The sequence below is a fragment of the Sceloporus undulatus genome, chromosome 5 (assembly GCF_019175285.1).
Source record: "Sceloporus undulatus isolate JIND9_A2432 ecotype Alabama chromosome 5, SceUnd_v1.1, whole genome shotgun sequence".
In the NCBI taxonomy this organism is placed as follows: domain Eukaryota; kingdom Metazoa; phylum Chordata; class Lepidosauria; order Squamata; family Phrynosomatidae; genus Sceloporus; species Sceloporus undulatus.
Window position 1 is genome coordinate 69,347,088 of NC_056526.1, and position 20,371 is coordinate 69,367,458.

Consider the following 20,371-nt stretch of genomic DNA (forward strand, 5'->3'; position numbering starts at 1 on the left):
GTAGCTCCATTGCATTGTATTCAATGTTCCCATTGCACAGAACCTGCTCAAAATGCAGAAGCTCCCATACTTTCAGTCTACAGCCTGGAAATAATGGTAGCTCCATAGCTGTGTATTTCTGACTGTGTAAATGGCAGGCTGTTTTTCGAAATATGACCTGCAGTCACATACCAAGGTGTTACCTTGCAACACCTTTTGTTGTAATGTGCCTTCAAGTCTTTACTGACTTATGACGACCCTACCACAGGGTTTTCTTGGCAAGTTTCTTCAGAGGGGGGTTGCCATTGCCATCCTCTGAGGCTGAGAAAGTGTGACTTGCCCAAGGTCACCTAGTGGGTTTCAATGGCCAAGTGGGGATGCAAACCCTGGTCTCCAGAGTTGTAGTCCAGTGCTCAAACCACTAACGTTGGAAGACTAACAAATTTATCATGGCATGTAGACTACAGTCTTATTGATAAATCCCAGCTGGGGAAGATCCATTCAATCAATTGCTGAACGCTATATAACATGTAGGTAAATCTAACAGAATCAAAAGATCTACTGCAGTTGGGACAAATAATAAAATTTAGGCCAAAACGTTCTGAAAGCCTTCCATTATGGTTTTAGTGACTGAAGTTTAGACCATGAAAGTTCGTGCCGCCATAAACCTATCAGCCTTTAAGATATCACCACACTCTTTGTTCTTCTTTTGCAACAGGGAAAAAACACCTTCCTTGAACAGGTGCAGCTTTCCCCCATCGCAGTATTTTATATGCTGGGGAAACCTGCAGCTGTTCTATTCTTGTCTGTCCTTCAGCATTTTAAACTGTAGAAACTCTGCTAGGAAAAAACAATGGCAGGCAGCTTAAAGGGTATTGCCAGTCCTATCTCTCCACTGCCACCCCAGTTTGAAGGAGGGAAAAAGAGAGAACTATTTTGGGCCAGAAGAAAGAACTAAAAGCCCAGTTGGGCAGTTCTGACTCTGTCGCAACATTTTGTGTGTGTATGTGCTTTCAAGTTGCCTGTCAACTCGTGGCGACTCCATGAATTTAATAGGGTTTTCTTAGGCAAGGAATACTCAGAGGTGTTTTTTTGCCAGGCAGTTCTTTCCTCTGAAATATTGGGACCCAATGAAGGTACTGAAAACCAACATGGTTTGAGCGTTGGACTATGACTTTGGAGACCAGGGTTCGAATCCTGGCGCGGCCACGGAAGCCCACTGTAAGGCCTTGGGCAAGTCACACTCTCTCAGCCTCAGAGGATGGCAATTGCAAATTCCCTGTGAAGAAACTTGCCAAGAAATCACCATGTGCCATAAGCTGGAAAAACAACCAACAATGGAGGTATTGCTCCACTGTGGATGATGTCTCTTTCTCACGGGTTTCTCCTCGGCCCAACAGTCACTGGCAACTCCCAGTAGTTTGTTTCCTCCTCACAAGGAAAGACTGGTGTCTTTATTTAGTCACTAATGAGTGGCATTCTCATCCTGCTTAATGACAACAACACTGCCACCTGCCTCTCTGAGGAAAAGGAAAAGGCAGAGCCAACAATGGCTGAGGGCAGCCTTTCCTCTTGTCTCTGGTGCCCTTCCAGGCCAGCTTTCCCCAGAGCCGCTCCGCTTGTGGACAGAGTGACCAGGTGTCCTCCTTTTCCTGGACACATCCTACATTTCCACCTCCTGTCCAGGAGGAATTCCAAAATATCACCCATTTGGAACATGACTAAAAAACTTGAAATTTCTATTTCTATGAGTGTTTTGAGCTTTTATTTGGTCATGTCTTCCATTTTGCTTGCGATGCCTTGCCTTGTCCTCCTTTACAGCCAGGATATTTGGTCACCCTGTGCAGCCAAAATACAATGGTAGGCTTGGGGCTTGGTATGCAGCTGCAGGGCAACCAGACGCCCTCCTTTTCCAGGACACGTTATCTATTTCCACCTCCGGTCCAGGAGGATACGGTCTCTTTCAACTCGATGATCCTATTAGAAGCACTTCTACGAGGGGTTTCAAAAAATGCCCTCCACTTGGAGCATGACAGCGGAGCCTGGATTTAACATGTCTATGAGTGTTCTGAGCTTTTATTTGGTCATGGTGGGTCCCACTTCCACCTGCGTCCAGAGTGCGATGCTGCAGCTAAAAAGGCCAATGCGATTCTAGGCTACATCAACAGAAGTACAGTGTCTAGATCAAGGGATGTAACAGTGCCACTCTATTCTGCCTTAGTCAGGCCCCTCCTGGAATACCACAATTCAAAAAGGATGTTGAGAAACGAGTGTGTGTCCAAAGGAGGGCAACCAAAATGGTGAAGGATCTAGAAACCATGCCTTATGACTAGGAGAGGCTTAGGGAGCTGACAGTGAGGGCTGTTAGACAGTGGAAGACAGACACTCCCTCAACAGAATGCAATGGACTCTCTTTCTTGGGCAAGCCTTGAAACTGAGGCTGGGTGTTGGGGGGGGGGTGTTTTGATTGAGAGTTCCTGCATGGCAGGGGGTTGGACTGGATGTCCCTTGGGGGTCTCTTCCAAGATCCTATATGGAGGTGACAAAATGGCGTCGGGTGCCTGTGGCCCTGCTGGGAAGAGCCCGCAAGGGGGCTCTTAATAGTAAAAGCTGGGGTTAGCTTTCCCTCCTCCATTGGTGGCTGATGGTGGTGTTGAGTCACAGGCAGCAGCAGCAGCAGCAGCAGCAGCAGGTCAGGGCGGGAAGGAAGGCAAGGGAAGGGCGGACTTTGCCGCTGGGAGACGCCGCCACCAGCAGCAGCAGCAGCAGCAGCAGCGCCTTCTCCTCCCTGCCTGGGCTGCCTTCCTTCCTTCCCTCCTCCTCCTCCAGGTGGCTCCTTCCAAGGCGGCGCGGAAGGCGAAGCGAAGGCACCCCGATGCGGCGGGCGGCTGGGCTGCCTCCTCCTCGCCTCCAGCAACAGAGGTACTACTATTGCTACTACTGCTACTGCCTTGTCTTGCAAAGGCGACTAGAGGGAAAAGAGAGACATAACCTTCGCTGCAATGCTGCACCACCAGCCACTGCTTCCAGGGAAGCTTTGTGCCCAGTAGTCCGGGGTTAAGGATAGGATAGGAAGGCACAAGGCAGGCAGGGCGCGGTTGGGCTCAGCCTTCCTTCCTTCCTTCCTTCCTTCCTTCTTTCTTTCTTTCTTTCTTTCTTTCTTTCCCATTGAGGGTTTTTCTTTTTCTTCTTGTGGCTTGGTTTTGCCAGCTTCTCGTTTGAGGCTGAGAGAGTGTGACCCTCCCTTGTGTCTGATTCTGTGTGCCTTGATAGGGTTTTCTTGGTAAGTTCAGAGGAGGAGGCATGCCATTGCCTTCTGAGGCTGAGAGAGTGCGACTCTCCCAAGGGGTTTCTTTGGCAATGTTTGTCCAAGGGAGGTTTGCTATTGCTTTCCCTTGAGGCTGAGAGAGTGTGACTTCTTGCCCAAAAACCACCTCTCAGTGGGTTTCTAGTGTTTGGTGGTTGTTGTGGTTGTGTGTGTGTGTGTGTGTGTGTGTGTTGTGGTCGTTTCGCACATGTGGAGAACCTATATCCTGGGGGTTTTCCTGGCAAGATTCATTCAGAGTTTGGTTTGCCATTGCTTTCCCTTGAGGCTGAGAGAGTGTGGCTCTCCCAAGGCCATCCAGTGGGCTTCCTTCTTCTTAACCAAGAGTTAATTCCAAACACACTGGGCAGGGTTTAAGTCTCAGCCCCTCTTCCTTCAGACTTTAGGGTTGTGTGTGTGATGTAATGGTAGCCTCTGAGCATGTGCTGATTCCCTTCCCTTGCAGCAAGGAATGATGAGACAGAGAGGGCTTCATTCTTCTATTTGCTGAAGGCGGATGGAGGCTCCTCATTCTCCTTTCTGAACGTGTTTCAATCAGAGGTGAATGTAATCAGGCGAACATCCAGGTACGTGATTATAGAGCGTGATGCCTTAGTAATTAAGCAGTGAGGCATTGCTACCATTTGGGGTTGTGTATATGTGTGTGTGTGTGTAGATTTTACTTTTAGGGTGGAGATGTTGTTGTGTGCCTTCAAGTCATTTCTGATTCATGGAGACCCCTGAGGCATCCCTATTAGGAGGTTTTCTTGGCAAGGTGTGTTCCGAGGTTTGCCCTTGCCTTCACTGAGGCTGAGAGAGTGTGACTCGCCCAAGGGTTTCATAGCCAAGCTGGGAACTGAACTGACCATGATTGTTGTTGATCTTTTAGTAGGAGTAAAGCGTAGAGGAAATGACTGCCAGGAATTTGGCAGCTGCCGCCGCCACCAATATTTGGAGATCTGCCTGGACTCAGCAGGGTCCACCCAGCCTTGTGGAACCTGCTTTGCATACCAGGGAACCCATTCCTGGGCATGGGAAGGGCGATCCCAAAAGGGAAGGGATTTCTGAGCATGTGCAGAGTGCTTCCCTGCCCACCCAGGGCACCCCAGCTCTGTGGGATTCACAGGTGAGGTTTGCAAGCCACAGGATAGCTTCTGGTCAAAAATTAACCACGAGAGACTCCTGCTGCAACTTCCTTTTCTAGGAAGAAAAAAGTGAAACACACACATACACACTACAAAGTTTCGAAACTATTTGCTCTCCGTGAGAAGAGGAGTTTTTGTCAGGTTTGGGAAAGGCTGTATCAAGGTGTTTAGTTGTTGTGGTGGTGTGCCTTAGAGTCGTTTCCAACTTACGTCGACCTCTCATGGGGCTTTCTTGGCAAGATTTGCTCAGAGGAGGTTTGCCATTGACTTCCCCTGAGGCTGAGAGAGTGTGGATTTGACAAGTGGGTTGACATGGCTGAACTGGGAATCAAACCCAGGTTTCAAGAGTCATGGTCCAACACTATGGCATGCTGGCTTAGACTTTTACCTAAAGTCCAGGGGTAGCTGTGTTGGCCATGTAGTAAAGTACAACAACACCCAAAATCCACAACACAATATAACCTTTATGGGGTCAAGCAAAAGGTATAAAATATATATGTCTCAATCCTTTGAAACGCCATTGGTTTCTTCTCAGACAAAGGTATAGTATAGAATAATACAAGAGGGGGGATCCTGTTTTGTGAATTTTGGATGTTATTGTACTTTACCTAAAACGTGGCTTAGTAGTAAAGGAGAGTGCCTCTGAGAGTATAAAGAGTGCAGTTTACTTATTACCTGTAATCCTGGTCCAAACGCATCTGGAAACAAAGCTCCCACGCAGTTTTGGGATCTACCACCTGTTTCTTCCAAAGCAAGGGAAAAAAATCATAGGCTTTTGTTTGAGGTTTGCAATCTTAATGTAGGGTCTGCTGTGCTGCTCCAGGTTTGCGATCTTAATGTCTGCAATCTTAATGTAAGGTTTGATGGTGCTGCTTTGATTCCTTATTGGTTTGGACTCAACAAGGGGAGTCATTCGGATCGATGCACATCTACACTTTCCAGAGGGAGAAATGCTGCTGATCTCATGGGAAGGAGGCAATTATAAAGCAGTGCAAATCCCCTTTGTAAGAGATGATTGAAATGAGCTCCTGGATGATTCAGGAGTGACTCCCTCTCACAGGACTGAGTGGAGGGGGCTCAGGAGGAAGAATTGGAGTAGCTGGAAGCTGTGCAACAGGGCTTGCTTTGCAAAGAAGTTTGGCCACCCCACAACCTGAGTCAGCCTGAACAGCAGCAATAGCAGCACAACCCATATCTCACCACAACGCTGGCAAAGAAAGCCCTGGGAGGGTTGCAGAGAAGTGATCGCTTCAACACGTACATTTTTGTTGAGACAACTGTGCCCAGAGGGAGCGATTTCTTCAGCCTACAGTATTTGTTAGGTGGAAACATCTCTTTGCAGTTTTCTTATCAGGACTCTTGATGAGATAACAAGCCAACTAGCCTCTTAGAAATGTAACTGATGTGTGTTATGTTTTGCCGGTAGATACAATACACCAGGAGTGGGTGGCTGGGTGTGAAAGCAGTTTTAACTACCTCTTACCAAAACAGCAGAATTTCACTCATTTGCTCCTACATTTGCTGTTGCAAGACTTCTAGAGCCATCTGGGTTTCCTGTTAATTTAAATGTTACAACCTAAGAGAAGAGGAATACACCTGCAATCAGCTAATGGGACTTAAAGTGGGTTTAAATGTAATGCGATATTCATACATTTATCTTTGACACACACAAAGATTATGAAACTATCTTGGAATAATATAGCAGATAAGATGTGGTTTGAATCCCAAATCTTTATGCTTTTAAGTTTATCTTTGCCAAACTGGTGTTGCATAAATTCCCTAAATGCTTCTGCAGAAAAATTAGGAATGTAGGCAGCGCTGTTGCAAGAAATATTGTAGGAATGTGACCATGTAATATGTCCTAGTCTGATCTTTTAAAATTAGATGTATGCATACGTTGTTAAAAGTGCATTTTGCAATATTTTCACTTTTTTTGTGACCCAATTTAGTGGAATCTTTTGTCTGAACAAAAGTATAACTGAAATAATTGGTTTTTTTGTTTTGTTTTGCTAGAAAGAGTTGTCAAACCTGATAAATATGAGCAGACGACCAGGAATTGGCAGATGTAAAGTTTCAGTGTATACCCATTTGTGAACTGGGAACGTGAAGAATTGGATGAAATCCAGTTAGGCTCAACTAGAGTAAATCCATTAAATCAAAGTGAAGTTGATAAATTGAGATTGTTTTCTGGCTGTTTTTGTTTTTTTTTTTTTAATTCTTTGGGCCTACTGAAATTCGTTCTTGACTGCTGTGGTTAAGCCATTGGCTCCCAAATTAGTGTGTGTATAGTTCTAACACTGCAGCACTTATTTTTTATCAGATTATTTTCTATGTCATTGAGATAAATTTGATGCATGCTAAATGATACACACACCCTATATTGAAAATCTCCACTGGGATTAGTTAGATCAGTGAATGTTTTCCAAATTTGGTTCACAGATGTTGTATGACTACATCCTCAATCTACTGAGTTTGCTCTTGGGCTTTTGGGAACTGAAAGCTTGCACCTGATCACCTTGAACAATTTACAGTGCAATCTTTTACATATGTTACTGAGAAATAAAACTCCTCTAGGTTGCGTCTTACTCCCTGATGGGTAGAATTATAAACTGAATCTTGCATCAGTATTGAAGTGAAAGGCACTAGAATTACTTAAATGCAAATATATTGATTACTGTAGCTACAAATATCACAGTCTTGCTTATAAGATTTTCTTATGGTTGTTTTGCTGATTTCCAGTACATATTGTATGTGAAACATTTTAGCATCTTGATTTATAATATGCGCCAAGGTAAGAGTTTTTAATTTAGAATCTGTAGTTAATTCAAAGTAGTAATGGTAGTTACTTCTTCATAGATAAGAAGAGTTGCCATTTAAAGACGTTGGTCCTAAACTAGTTATTTGACAAGCTAGCATCCATATAAATTGGTGCTCCAACTTAAGTAAATGTGTTAGATATGTATATCTGGGAATGGTGGAAAGCAAGTGAGAGAATTCAAAAATTCAATTTCATTACCATATGTTTATAATATAGAGTGTGGATATGATACACTATATAATGTGTGTGTGATGATTTGGGTTATTGCTTGGTGCTTTATGCAAATAATGTTGCAGCAGGTGTGTGTCAGTAGCTGGTAGATCTTGCCCCCCCCCTTTCAGTGTGCAGTGTGCGTAATGCTGCAAGTAAGATAGGAATGTGTTTTTGTGTATTTGCTGGTAATGGTGACATAATTGGTCATGACATTATCAAGTCATACAACATAAGCATTCAGCCAAAGTGAATGATGTTGTATTAAAAGGTACAGCCCTCCTTATACCTAGCATCAAGATTTTTTGATGCTGCCATACTGGGTTTGCTGAAGCAGGTCAAGTTTTCAGCCGTATGACATCACATGATACATCAAAGATAGAGTGCAGCATGGATGGCCATGTAACACATGCAAATTTAGCTGAGCCACTGTTCAGGCTCTCTCACATGAATCATTCTGTCCCACAAAGTATTCTGCCTCAGCCTTTAACACCAGAGTAAAGCCATGTGGATGTTTTGTTTAACAAAGTGTTTACATATAATTCTTTAGCACTATTTTTAAAAAATCCGATAACTTAAAAAGATGCAATATTTATATGACTCAGGGAAAACCTGCTGGGAGTTTTAGGAAGTACTGTTTTTATTACTCATATTTCCTGCATGGAACAAAAAGATTTTACTCTGACTTTTGTTTTAAACACCTCTGGTCACTGACTTTAAGGAAAGATTGCTGCATTCCAACCATTCAGTGTAGATTGATTTGTACTTTGTGGCTAGCTCCTTGAAAGAATTAATCCTATGGAAATATTCCATTCATGTTTGACTTAGAGTCACCAGGCATCTGCAAGGATAGAGAGAATATTTATAGACACATGTACATGTAAATATTTGGGTTGCTTTGACTAGATCAGAGAGAGAGAGAGAGAGAGAGGAATCCAACACACAATAGTTAGTGATTAATGTGGATGGTGTATTCTCATTGGTGTATTCTCTTTGGCAGTAGCCCCGTTGTTTTCTTTCCTTGTAAGCATGAACATGGCACCAAGAGAGCTGATGTGGAGGAGGCCAGCTCCTCAGAAGCAGAGACTAGAGATCAGGCCCTCATGTCTTACTTCATCCCTGCCCCCACTTTACTCAACACTCCTGATTAATTTTATTCAGTGATATTTAATAAAGGTTAGAGTAGCTTTTCATCCAGTCTCCGTATCTGCTTCTGTATTATCACTGTCAGTCTCAAATGAGCAGTTGATTAACTAATTACAACTCTTTATCTCTACATCTCATGCTGTAACTCCCCAATCAGCAACTAGTTTTATGGGTGGATGCATTTGAGCAAGCAGGAGATAGTGGCTAACCTTACTCCCACTCATTAGGACTGATCTAACCATAAGTTCTTAGACAACAGGTCTCTGGGTTAGAATTTAGGACCATATGATGGCTTGACCTGGGCCTCATATTTACCATTGTATTCAACATACTGTATATTCTATAGCATAATTCTTATAGTATTATTGCAAGGATTTGTATGATACTGCTGAGACTATATTAGTGGGGATGGGGAACGTTTTTGATTAAAGGGACAATTACGATTTAGGAGGAGTCTTGGAGTCACAATCCACGTAGTGGGTGGAGCTGAGGAAGTGAAGTGGTGGAGCCAAATGTAGTGTGCTGATTAGACCATTTTCCAACCAGTTTTACAAAGCACACAACTCAGATCCGTGCAGGAGGAAGCAGAATTTGGAACATAAAGTTTGAAAATTAATTCATTAATGCTGGTTGTTAAAATTGAGGAAGGTATATTGTCATTAACATTAACAACTGAAATAGCAAAATTTATCTAATTATAACCAGTTACTAAGTATGAGGCATGTACATTGTTGCCCTGTCCCTATTGGCACATTATGTTGTTGGATTCTTCAGAAGTGTTCCTAGTGTCATTTTAAAATTGCCTGCCTGTACCTGGCAATTTGCAGATATGTTGGACTACAAATAGCTGAGAATGGTGGGATTTGTAATGCAGTCTGTCTCAAAACTGCCAGGTTGGAGAAACCTGTCATAAAACATGGGATCTAACAACCTATAAATTACATTACTGACCTGCATCTCTCACCTTTGCTAATATATATGCTGTTCAGTCAACCTGCAAACACCATATATTGTTCATCTGGATTGGAAAAGATGAATTAGAAATTAAGTCTGGATAGACTCAATCAAGGAAGTTACAGTCCTGAATCTGTAGGACCTGAGAAGGGCTGTTGGTGATAGGATGACCTGGAGGTCTCTCATTTATAGGGTAACCATAAGTTGAAGTTAACTTAATGACAGTTAACAACAAGAAGCAGATACGGATACACTACAAAGGTGGACAGTTTCTTGTTTAGAAATATTTTGAGTGTCTCTGAACATATAAAAAGCATTTTCTTGCACACCCAAGTGACTGCGTCTCTTGCCTTCGTGCTCACTTTTGAATCTGCTGGTGTGGCCTACAAAAAAAGTAATGCTACCACCCAGTTTGCATGTAAGAACTGGTTTCAAGTTTGATCCTCATCGTTTTCAGTTTTTCTCAATCCTAGTGCTTGCCAGCAATCTTCTTCTGAGAGCACCTGCAGATGTGAAAATATTCATTGTATCACAGGAATATTGAGTGTTGGTGCCTTTATTAAGGTTTGTTGGGGGAAGTGGATGATGAATTGGGAAATGACTAGTTACATTTAACTCTCTTGGGAAGTTCCTGCTAGCCAAGAAATTACTTAATTAAGTCTTGTTGGGGATAGAGTAACTAATTAGATTTACAGGTAATTAGTTATTTCAAAACTAGGAATAACTCACAGTGAAACAGCTTTCTTGACTGTAAACCTCAGCTCAGTTTTATTTGTGCTTTTTAAAGTTTAATTATCCTCTTATCTCTAGCAAGAGATACTGGAAGAGAAGTCTTGAACTGGACATTCCAAGTTTCTCTTATAGAGTCTGTCTTTCTAATAAGACACAATACAGTTGATGCTCTCTTTCACCAATTTCTGACAACTGTTGTTGAATGGATGGGGATGAGCCGACTCAGACTGAATGCAGACAAGATGGTATTTGGTTATTCATGCCTTTCAGAGGTTAGTGGCCAGGCCTGCATAATAGGGTTTACCCATCCTTGAGCATTCAGTTCCACAGTCTTGATCTGTTCTTTGTCTTTAGAGAGGCATTTTACCTTGTTCACCAGAAAGCATTCAATAACTGCTGAGATGTGTCATCTGAATGCAAATGTAGCTTGTGGCTCATACAATCTTAAGGATTTCCACTGTGTCTGAATCTTTCTCTTAAAGAGTACTCTTCTTTCCTGTTGCAATATTTCTTAAAATACTTATAATTAATACGTATTAGCTACACAAGTATGTTATCAAAACTAATTTTTAAACTGATTTCTTTACCCAGGAGAAATGTTATGTAGGTGACACTTTAAAGACAAGAATAATTAAATGACCTTTCTCCTTTCCTTCTCCCCCTTCATTTCACTCTCTTCTACACTGAGCTCTTTGAAATCCCACAAATGCTAATTACTCTAAGAATCTTTAACCTTGTGGTGTTTTCTTGTTTCAGATACCTTTTAGGAAATCAAATCAGTTTTGTAATCTAATTTCAAAAGACATCCTAAACCAGCAAAATGTGTGCAGACTTGTTCATTTCAGTGTTAACAAATCTCTGGAATTGACAAGCTATTTGCCTCCAGGAAGACAGTGTGCTGTACAGGGTAATAATTATTCATGCTGTCTTGAGGATATACTAAAGGACAAGGATACTTGGACTTGGAGGACATTTGACCAAGTGATTTTTTTTTCCAGTTAGGAATGCATATTCTCTAGGGCAAGAGTAGGAATTATGCACTCCTCCAGATCTTGCTGGATTGCAGCTTCCAATGAGTCATCACCATTGAATATAATGGCTGGGAGTTGCAGTAAAACATCATCCCACCCCTAAACTAAACTCTGAACTGATGAAAGTGCACAGTTGACCTAGAATTAGTGGTGTACAGTTTTTCAGTTGTTAACATTTGATTAAACCAGTGTGAAAATGGTGGTGCTTGGCATTATTTATTAATTTTAGAGAAATGAAGAGAGATACAGTAATAGTAAAGATGCTGATGTTGTGTTTTAAAATAAAATATAATAAAATAGGATCTCAACTGGGGTACACATTTTTAGGGCAGTGCTACACAAATACATGGTCCCCAATGCCAGTGACAAACCTCCTCTGAACAAATCTTGCCAAGAAAATCCCGTAATAGGTTTGCCATAGGGTCGCCATAAGTTGGGAATGACTTGAAGGCACACAACATACACACAGTGCCAGTCACCAAGCTACCTTCATTGCTTCCAGGAAAGAAACGGCTGTGCCAATAAACACAAATATGGTGTTGGTTATATAATGGTGGTGGGAGACTGCCAGTCCCACAGAAAAGATAGTCCAAGTGGGATGGTATTGATCACTTTAAAAAAATACCCTTCAACAATGAAGTCACTGTGGAATGTGATATTGAGGCCCATTGTTTAGAATTGAATGAATTTATGTGTTAAGTGTCGTACTTTTCAATAGCTAATAATGTCATAGCCTATATACTTAATGTGGGTTTAAAAAACAACAACAGCACAATCCACTGGACTGCATCATGTATAATCCTCCTTAAACATATGAATTGCTTACTAGTGTGGTCCACTTCTATTTACTGGGAAAGCAAGGAAGTTTAAAACATTCAGTAGTGTGTGCTTATACCAGTGTTGAAAACACCTAAAATCTAAATGCCCTGGCTTTTGAAAGTGAGTTGTGATATCTAACCTGATCGGATAGTGAATAATAAATTTAACTGATGTTGTTGTGGTATGTAAGAATTTGAAATATTTTTTTAGCCACAACTGCAAATTTGTAATCTAAATAAGTTCTGCTTAAGCCTGTTGATTTATGACTTCTCTCGATAATAGATATAAATGTGTTATTTTCTTCACATGGATATACATCCTATCAATATTCTGATAATTAGATAATATTAAGATTTTCTATTTTAGTATTTTCTTGGAAGAGCCTAATTAAAACCCCAGGATTTCATCTTATGTAAGTCATGGATAGGGCAGCTAGCCATTTTGTTTTCTTTCTGTGGCTTTATATAAATGCCTACCTATGCTAAAAAGCATCTGACACTCTGAAGCACTTTTGCTCTGGCTAAGTTGATCCAGCTCTATAAATCTTAAAAATTAATCATAGCAACTAAATATGTGACATTTATTGAAATTCATTCTTTTCCATTTACCTCATTGCTTTCATAAATATTGAAAATAGTAAGGGATTGTAGGTACAATTTGATTAAATCTATAGTTGTTACTCTTTGACTTCTGAAAATTGATTTCCCTCCCCTGAACTGGAGTTACTTACTGATTAAGAACTGTGCACTGAGTTGAATAGGTTACATTTGTTTGTCTCCCCCATCTTCGTCATACAAGTTTCAACAGGCTGTGTACTAGAAGTATACAAGAAACCTAATATAACTCTGCTCTAATAAAATGTGCAACTTTACTTAGAAATAGCAGTGTTTGTCTGAAATGGCAGGATGACACATCTTTATGTTCCATTGTATGAAGACAAAAACCTTCTTATTGTAGATGTTTCCTGTTTTTCATGTATGCTGCTGCTAAGACTAAACCTTCCTTCCCATTTGCATTGGCTACACTTCTAAATTCTTTTATTCCAAAATGATTAAATGAAATATCAACTACCACATGACATCTTCTGACAAAGTAGAGGATGGATTCATATTATAGCCATGCATGGAGGGAGGGGTATAGTGAGTTCTTACTTCTGGTGCTGTGGCTTGTTGAACTCAAACAATTTCATCTTCTGCACATATATACGCTCTTCCTGAAAAATACTCTGGTTGCTTCTCCACCCATTCTCTCTACCTTTTAAGGGATTCCAAAACATCAAATTCCAGCAGAAATCACATTCTTTTTTTGGAAAAGACCGTCAGACAAGACTTTTTACCTTGTTGCTTGCAGTATCATTGCCTTCAAGTCTTCTTTCACCTTTGTTTTTTTCTGAACAATGCATGTGTACATGCCTAGGTAGAGCAGCTATGTCCTTTCCATTTGGTGTTGCAGCAAAACCTCACAACTCTACAAACCATTCTGCCTTAAGCATCTGTCTAAACTACATCGTAATAAGAGGAGAGGTGAGAAAGCTTTGGAAAGTTCATTTGCAGGACAGTCATTGCAGATTAGACACTTTTCCACTTAAAGTACAGTGGGACCTTCTTTTCTGCTGAGATTTGGTTCCAGGATCCCCTGTGAATAAATAATTTATTCAAACAATTAGTTTCTGTTTGTGGAACTAATGTCAAAAAAAGAAAAAACGTAATTCAGGTTTATAACACATCGACGAAATAATCCAGTTTTTGACCACTTTAACTGCCCTGGGTCAATGCTAGGGAATTCTGAAAACAGTAGTTTGCCTTCTCTGTCAGAGAGCTATGGTGCCACAATAAAATATAGTTCCCAAGATTCCCTAACAATAAGCCAGGGCAGTTACAGCTGTTTCAAACTGAATTATTTCTGCAGTGTATTTTTTCACATTTCTTGGTTGGTTCATTATCCAAAACCTAATTCACTTGAACTATTACAAAACTTTTTTTTGGTTAGTCTGTGAAGTTTTGGAAATAACAGTTTAGATCACAAGATTCAAACTACTGCAAATGCAAACTGCTATAGCAATATTTGTATTTGTTCAAGACTCAAGTATGATAGATCTAGCTAATTCAAGATGAAAAGATTTTAAAATGACAAGGTGTAAGGGGACCTTGGGAATGAGTTGGTCTTTTTTTTAATCCAGCAGATTCTCCTGTTTTGTATGCTGGACACTGCATAGAGAGGTCCTCATACGTCCCAGGAAACTGGATTTTGAAGTTCTTGAAGTCCTGTGACTTCTGTTGGGAATCTGGAAACCAAAGGAAGAGGAAAGAGATGAGATTATAAGGGGTGAAGAAGTAGTTTTTGGTGGTGGATGAGAAATTGGGTTTTCAAAATTTCAAGATCAAAACAGTGTCAAAGAGATGGAATAAAATCACAGTGTTTTTTCAGCTTCATTTTGTAAAAGTTTCAGGTAGGCTTTACAGTTAAAAGCTGTTTAATGTAATCTTGATAGTTAGTTTTCCTTTTCTAATGAAAGTGCAGTTGAGTCAGATTTTTAATCATATTAATAATTTAAAAAATACATTAATCCTTTTCTGTTAATTTTCTTACTTGCCTATAGATAAGTGATGACAATCTTTTTGTATGTAAGCAAGGACAGTAAACTCTAGGTTCCCATGCGGATACAAACAAATGTGTGGGAAGCAGATTGAGGGGCTTGTGCATGATGGCATATAAGAGTTCCATTTTTGTGAGGACAGAGCTTAGAAAAGTTACTTTGTGAGTTACAGTTCTCAAATCCTGGGTCTTTCTGAGCGCTGTTGCACCCTTTCCAAGCAGTGTGCAAGGCTTATTTCTAGATCATGGTCCAGGGCTTTTATGTACTGGATTACACGTGTGTGCCGACCAGTTACAAGTGTTACAGTAGTGACACCCCCCCCCCCCCCTTGCAGCCTTCTGTGCTGTCCGAAAACCTATTTCAGAGGGTTTCCCATCTCTGTTCATGGGGGAATTGCAGAAGGAAAGATTAAACCTTTTCATGGTTCTTAGCTCCATCAGTGGCTCAAGCCCACTGGATTTTAACCATGGATTAATTTGGTTTGACGGTAGTTTTGGCAGTGCACATGGTTGGTCGCCGTTCTATGAGATTTCGTGGGCTGAAATAGATTTTTTTCTGTCGACTTCATCTTAAAGCCAAATAATGCACAAATATGAAGTCGAAGGCTTTCATGGCTGGCATCCATAGTTTTTTGTGGGGTTTGGGGGCTATTTTTGGGCTAATAATGCACAAAGATTTCTCCCTTTCACTGGAGTGTCAGTGGCAGTTTTCTGCAGAACGTCTTCATTTGCTGTCTGCAGTAGTGCTCTCCTGTAGCATAACTAAAAGCAGAGCTGCCAGGTGCCTGCTTGCCCCCATTCCCATGCCTTTTTCCAGAACATGACATCTCTGTAGAACATAATGCATGTCTCTTATTACAGATCGCCTCAGTTGTTTCTGAAGCTTCCATCTGGCAACTTTGTTTGAAAGATAGCAGCAAATGAACGAATGCTATAAACTGTTTTTTTACTAAAAAAATGCTTGCTCTGAATAATAGCAACTGCACTAATGTATTTCCTGAAAAATTCCAAATAATTTGATTTTAATGCAAATATGTACCATTATAGTTATTCTCTTTCATTATGTGTTTCTCCCCAAGTTAATATTAACTTTTGGGAAATGGTGTTTTTAAAAGTTGCCTGCTTCCACATGTATGTTTTATTTAAGTTCATCTTATTGAGAGTAGTGTCTAGTTGTTGGTTTGTATTCTCCAATAGATTCTTTGATGCTGTGGTCCAAAGTATATTAATTTCTGTTTCTGAACCATGCATATTTTGAGTACTTGTCTAAATGTTCTGTTTACCTCTTGGCTAGTCCCAAAACAACATGACTTCTGAATGCAGCAGTCTTTTGTCTTATCTTCTAAATGTCCAGATATTTTGGGTGCCCCTGGGCTAGACAAACTGGGATTTGAGGGAGAGATTTTGTTTATTAGCTATTTACTAAAAAAAAAAATGTCATTGAAACAAATGTGTAAAGACAAAAACTAAAGCAGTAGTTCTGAGATTTTTTTACTCTTGTGACTCACTTTACATCCGTATACGGATGCTGCCCCCCCAACATATGAATAAAAATATTTTGTTTAGTGTGCATGTTTCTGTTTGCACATTCATGCATATTCATATTTTAACATTTCATAAAGAAATAACATCATTCAGATTATAGACTTTATTTAAATACATTCAGTATTTAACATGTGTAAATTTCACATGTACTGTATGACACACAGCCACACTCACATATACCAAAACTCACAGATATGTACACAGTCATGCTCTTTCGTTCATTGTTTCACTCTCACACATATTCATTTACACTCTGTCACACAGAAACATTCATTCTCTTGTGTATACACACTGTATATGCAAGTATGTAAAAAAGGAATGAAGTGTGTGACCGTGTGTTTGAGAGAGAGACAGAATTTGTGTGAGAGACTATGACTACATGTATCTGAGGAAAAGAGTCATAAAAAGAGCATTACTCAGTATATGAGAGAGAATTAGTGCACGAGAGAAAGTCACATACACTAAGGGAGATACAAAGGCTGTGTGAGAGAATTAATGCATGTGTGACTGTGTGTGAGAGTGTATCAGAGTGTGCATGTGTGAGACAGAATTAGCATGTGAGAAAGTTTTAAGAATGTGTGTGAATCAATGTCTAGGAGGGAAGGAGAGAGACCATGATGTATGAATGTGAGAATTAACTGCCTAAGAAAGTCTGAGGGAGAAAGCAAGCAAGAAAAAGCATGCACCTGAGCATGTATGGGTGTACATGTGTGTGAGAGAGAGAAAAAATGAGAGCAAGAGAGAGATTTGAATGTGTCACAAACAAAAAGATAAAGGAATCTTGTTTATCACCTTTTGAAATTGAAAGAAATTCCTCTCAGAGAAATGAGTCAGTGACTCAGAGAATTCATGTGAATGAATCCCTGTGAGTGTGAAAAAAAGTGAGAGAAACAGTATAACTGAGTGAGAGAATGAGTGTATATGTGAGAGTGCAAGGGGGGGAGGCAGAGAAATGGGGCAGGTTCCACTGAGCCCCCAAATCTTCCACCACCTTGACTCCTCCAGCAGCTGACCAAAGGCCTCTGTTATTCCTCCTTTTCTCTCCAACCCCTGTCTTGCCCACCTGCCTAACCAGACCGGAGGAGTGGGAGTCCCTGGCTGGCTAGTCAGGAGGGTGGAGATAACAGTGTAGGGCAGCAGTGTCAAAACTCTGCCCCTCCAGTTGTTTTGGACTTCAGCTCCCAGAAGCCTCAGTCACCATGGCCAATGGTTTGGGATTCTGGGAGCTGAAGTCCAAAACACCTGGAGGGCCAGAGTTTGGACATCACTGGTGCAGGACAACAGTGAGCCGAGGCACGCGCTCTGCTCCTGCTGCTTGCAGAAAGCAGCGTGCTTACACCACTCTGCTTTACTGGCTGGTCCAATATGCCTAGGACACATTGGACTGAGTGTGTGTGGTGGTTGAGGCTGCAGCAACATCTCATCCTAAGACCTGGGGAAGTGATGGAACGAGTAGTGGGAGAAGAAGTGGTGGCTCAGGAGGGCCCTAATAGACACCATGATCCAGTGAACTCCCCTCTCTCCTCCAAGCTTTTCCTGATCCAAGTACCCTCCTCATATTTCTTTTCAACTCCAAGACAGAAAATACTTGAGATGGGGAAGTTGAAGACCTCCAAGTCTCATGCCCCCTCTTGAGCAACTCTTGTGCCCCCTAGGGTCTCACCCACAATTTAAAGCATTAACATAGCTTCCTAAGTATTTTTTCTGTTACACAGAACTGAAGATACTTTTCTCACCTGGGATTTCCCCCCTTCTTCCAGTGCACTTTAGATAGGCTAGGTTTTTGGGGTGACCAATTTAATTCCAAAATGATATTTTAACATAATTAGTTTTATCCCAGCCTACATGATAGCAGGAATTGGAACTTGGGGCAGAAATGTGCTAACATTCATAAGGTGTATGATGCAGCACTGGAACAATATAGTTATCTTTACGTTAGTGTGACAGGGCTAGTCCAATATATTTTGCTGCCTTAGTAGAGTTGTCCTTATTATAAGGGACATACCTTATAGTACTTGCAGGTGTCCTGTATTTTGATGGATGTGTCTTATTGATATATTAGGAGAACGCTTCCTCACAGCTAAACTGAACAAGGTGCCAAAAAATCCTATAATTTGGGATGCAGATCTTTCATAAAAACATAAATGTATGCATCATGTAATTTATGGGTGTGGACAATATGTTAATTTTAGAAAGCAATACAGAGCTTAGTTTACAAAATTAATACTTTCATTTGGTATTTCGATAGAGCACCAACCTGATAATAGCTATACAAAGGGATCTTGTTGCACCCTTCATACTGAAGAAAAGAAGTTTATATCAAGCTTTCGTAGTCTAGTCTAATGAAGTAGACTCGGGGGGGGGGGGATAAAGATGGGCAGAAAGGGGCGGTGAGACACCACCTCTTTCTCCCACGGATCGTTGCCACAGAGACCGCACGTTGCAGCAGTGATGCGCCATGAAAAAGAAGCAGTGAAACGCGGCTCCTTTCTGTGCCGCTGCTGAGGCGCCATTAGCGCCCTAGAGTGACGTGATGGTGTCCCTTGTGTGCCATGCCGTTTGGACGTGCCATACGAGGCACGTTATCAGTGCAAGCATGCCAAAATGGTGCCCGGACACTGTGGTAGGGCTTGAGAGCGTGCACACGCTCAGCTCTCCTGAGCCCTAAAATTGGCCCCAGGCTGGCACTTTGGGCCAGTCTGTACCGGGCCTATGTCTATGAAAACGTATGCTACAAACTTCTCTCAGTTCATCTCAAAGATGCTACAAGATCCCTTTATTATACTCATGCCTACTAACATGGCTTTGAGTACTGACAGCTACCTGAAGGTTAGCTCTGCACATCACTGTCCTTTATTGCTGTTTTGAATACCTGGCAACACTATGCTTCAGCCCCCCCCCCCCCCAAAAAAAAGCAAGTCCTCCAACCCTAAGCCAAAGCGCTTGGTGCCCAGAGCTAACCAAGCTACTTTAGAATGTGAATAAATCCTATAAGATTGCTCCCCAGCCCTGGCATAAAAATAAACCCTGGTATAAATTCATAACAAATAAGGAGCAATTTGCTGCCCTTTCATGGCTCCCCAAATCTTCTGCCTGGAGTAGCTGCCTCATTGTGCCTATTGGTAGAGCCAGTCCTGAAAACCCCACAAAAAACTATGAATTCTGAGTGTGAAAGCCTTCGACTTCACATTTGTAATTCTGTTCTGAAAACGGGTATGAAAATTGGGTAGTATTGCATATAACATCTCTGTCTCTCCAGTGAAAACCAGAAAGATTCAGTGGGAAATGACTTTCATTTATAATTTTTTTGGCTGCAAAATAGTGTGTTCAGTGTACTAAGGGGGCAAAAGTTGGCCCTAAGACCTTCAGTGTTTGTATTTTCCTTGTATAGGCTGTTGGAAAAGGAATATCATTAGTATATCATCAGCTGATTAGTATGTGGAAAGTAGTTTACATAATTCAGCACAGATTGCTCTGCAGTCTTTTGACATTTTTAGTAAGACAACATGGATCAAAGGAGGTGTTTAAAAAAATTGCCCCAGTGTAGATGCCAGATATGTTGGAAGTTCCCAAATGTTGTTTTAAAATCCATGGTGAGCATGTGAATTGTGCAGCCCTCCAGATGTTGGACTGCAAGTAACCTTCACTATTATAGACAGTGGTGAAAAATGCTTGGAGTTGCAGTCTAGCAAAATCTGGAGATCCACATTATTCTCACCACCACCCATCTAAGGACTGAAATCCATTTGTTAATTTTAAAAAGTAGATTCAAATCAGTGAGACTGCAAGTGATGATTTAGGTAGGTTTCTATGAATTCTGTGGCTCTAATCTGGTTGATACTATTGATGGGATTTACCCCTGTGTGTCAAACAAATGTCTTGACATATAAAATGTAGAAAGCTGATCTTGAATTCTTCCCTTTTCTCTCTTCTCTAAGCTGTTCACTAATAAGTACCATTAATTTGTTGTATGGTGGTTTAGTACTCCTGCAATTACACATTTAAACTAATATTTCAGTCTGTGTTCAGCTAAACTAGTGAAGATATTTGTTTTATCCTGCTACTTAGCATATTTACTTGAATAGATACTCGT

General features: G+C 41.0%; 1 protein-coding gene across 2 annotated transcripts in view; it reads left to right on the forward strand.

Moving 5' to 3' along the window:
* Positions 1 to 2,647: 2,647 nt before the first annotated feature.
* The window catches only part of MET (MET proto-oncogene, receptor tyrosine kinase), a 120,565-nt gene continuing 102,841 nt past the window's right edge, over positions 2,648 to 20,371 (forward strand). The window contains exons 1-2 of one of the 2 annotated variants that reach the window (XM_042468032.1): positions 2,766 to 2,901; positions 3,750 to 3,870. The gene's annotated coding sequence lies outside the window, so the exon portion shown is untranslated. Of the gene's footprint in view, positions 2,902 to 3,749; positions 3,871 to 20,371 lie in introns of both variants that reach the window. The other variant, XM_042468033.1, reaches the window with a different exon arrangement.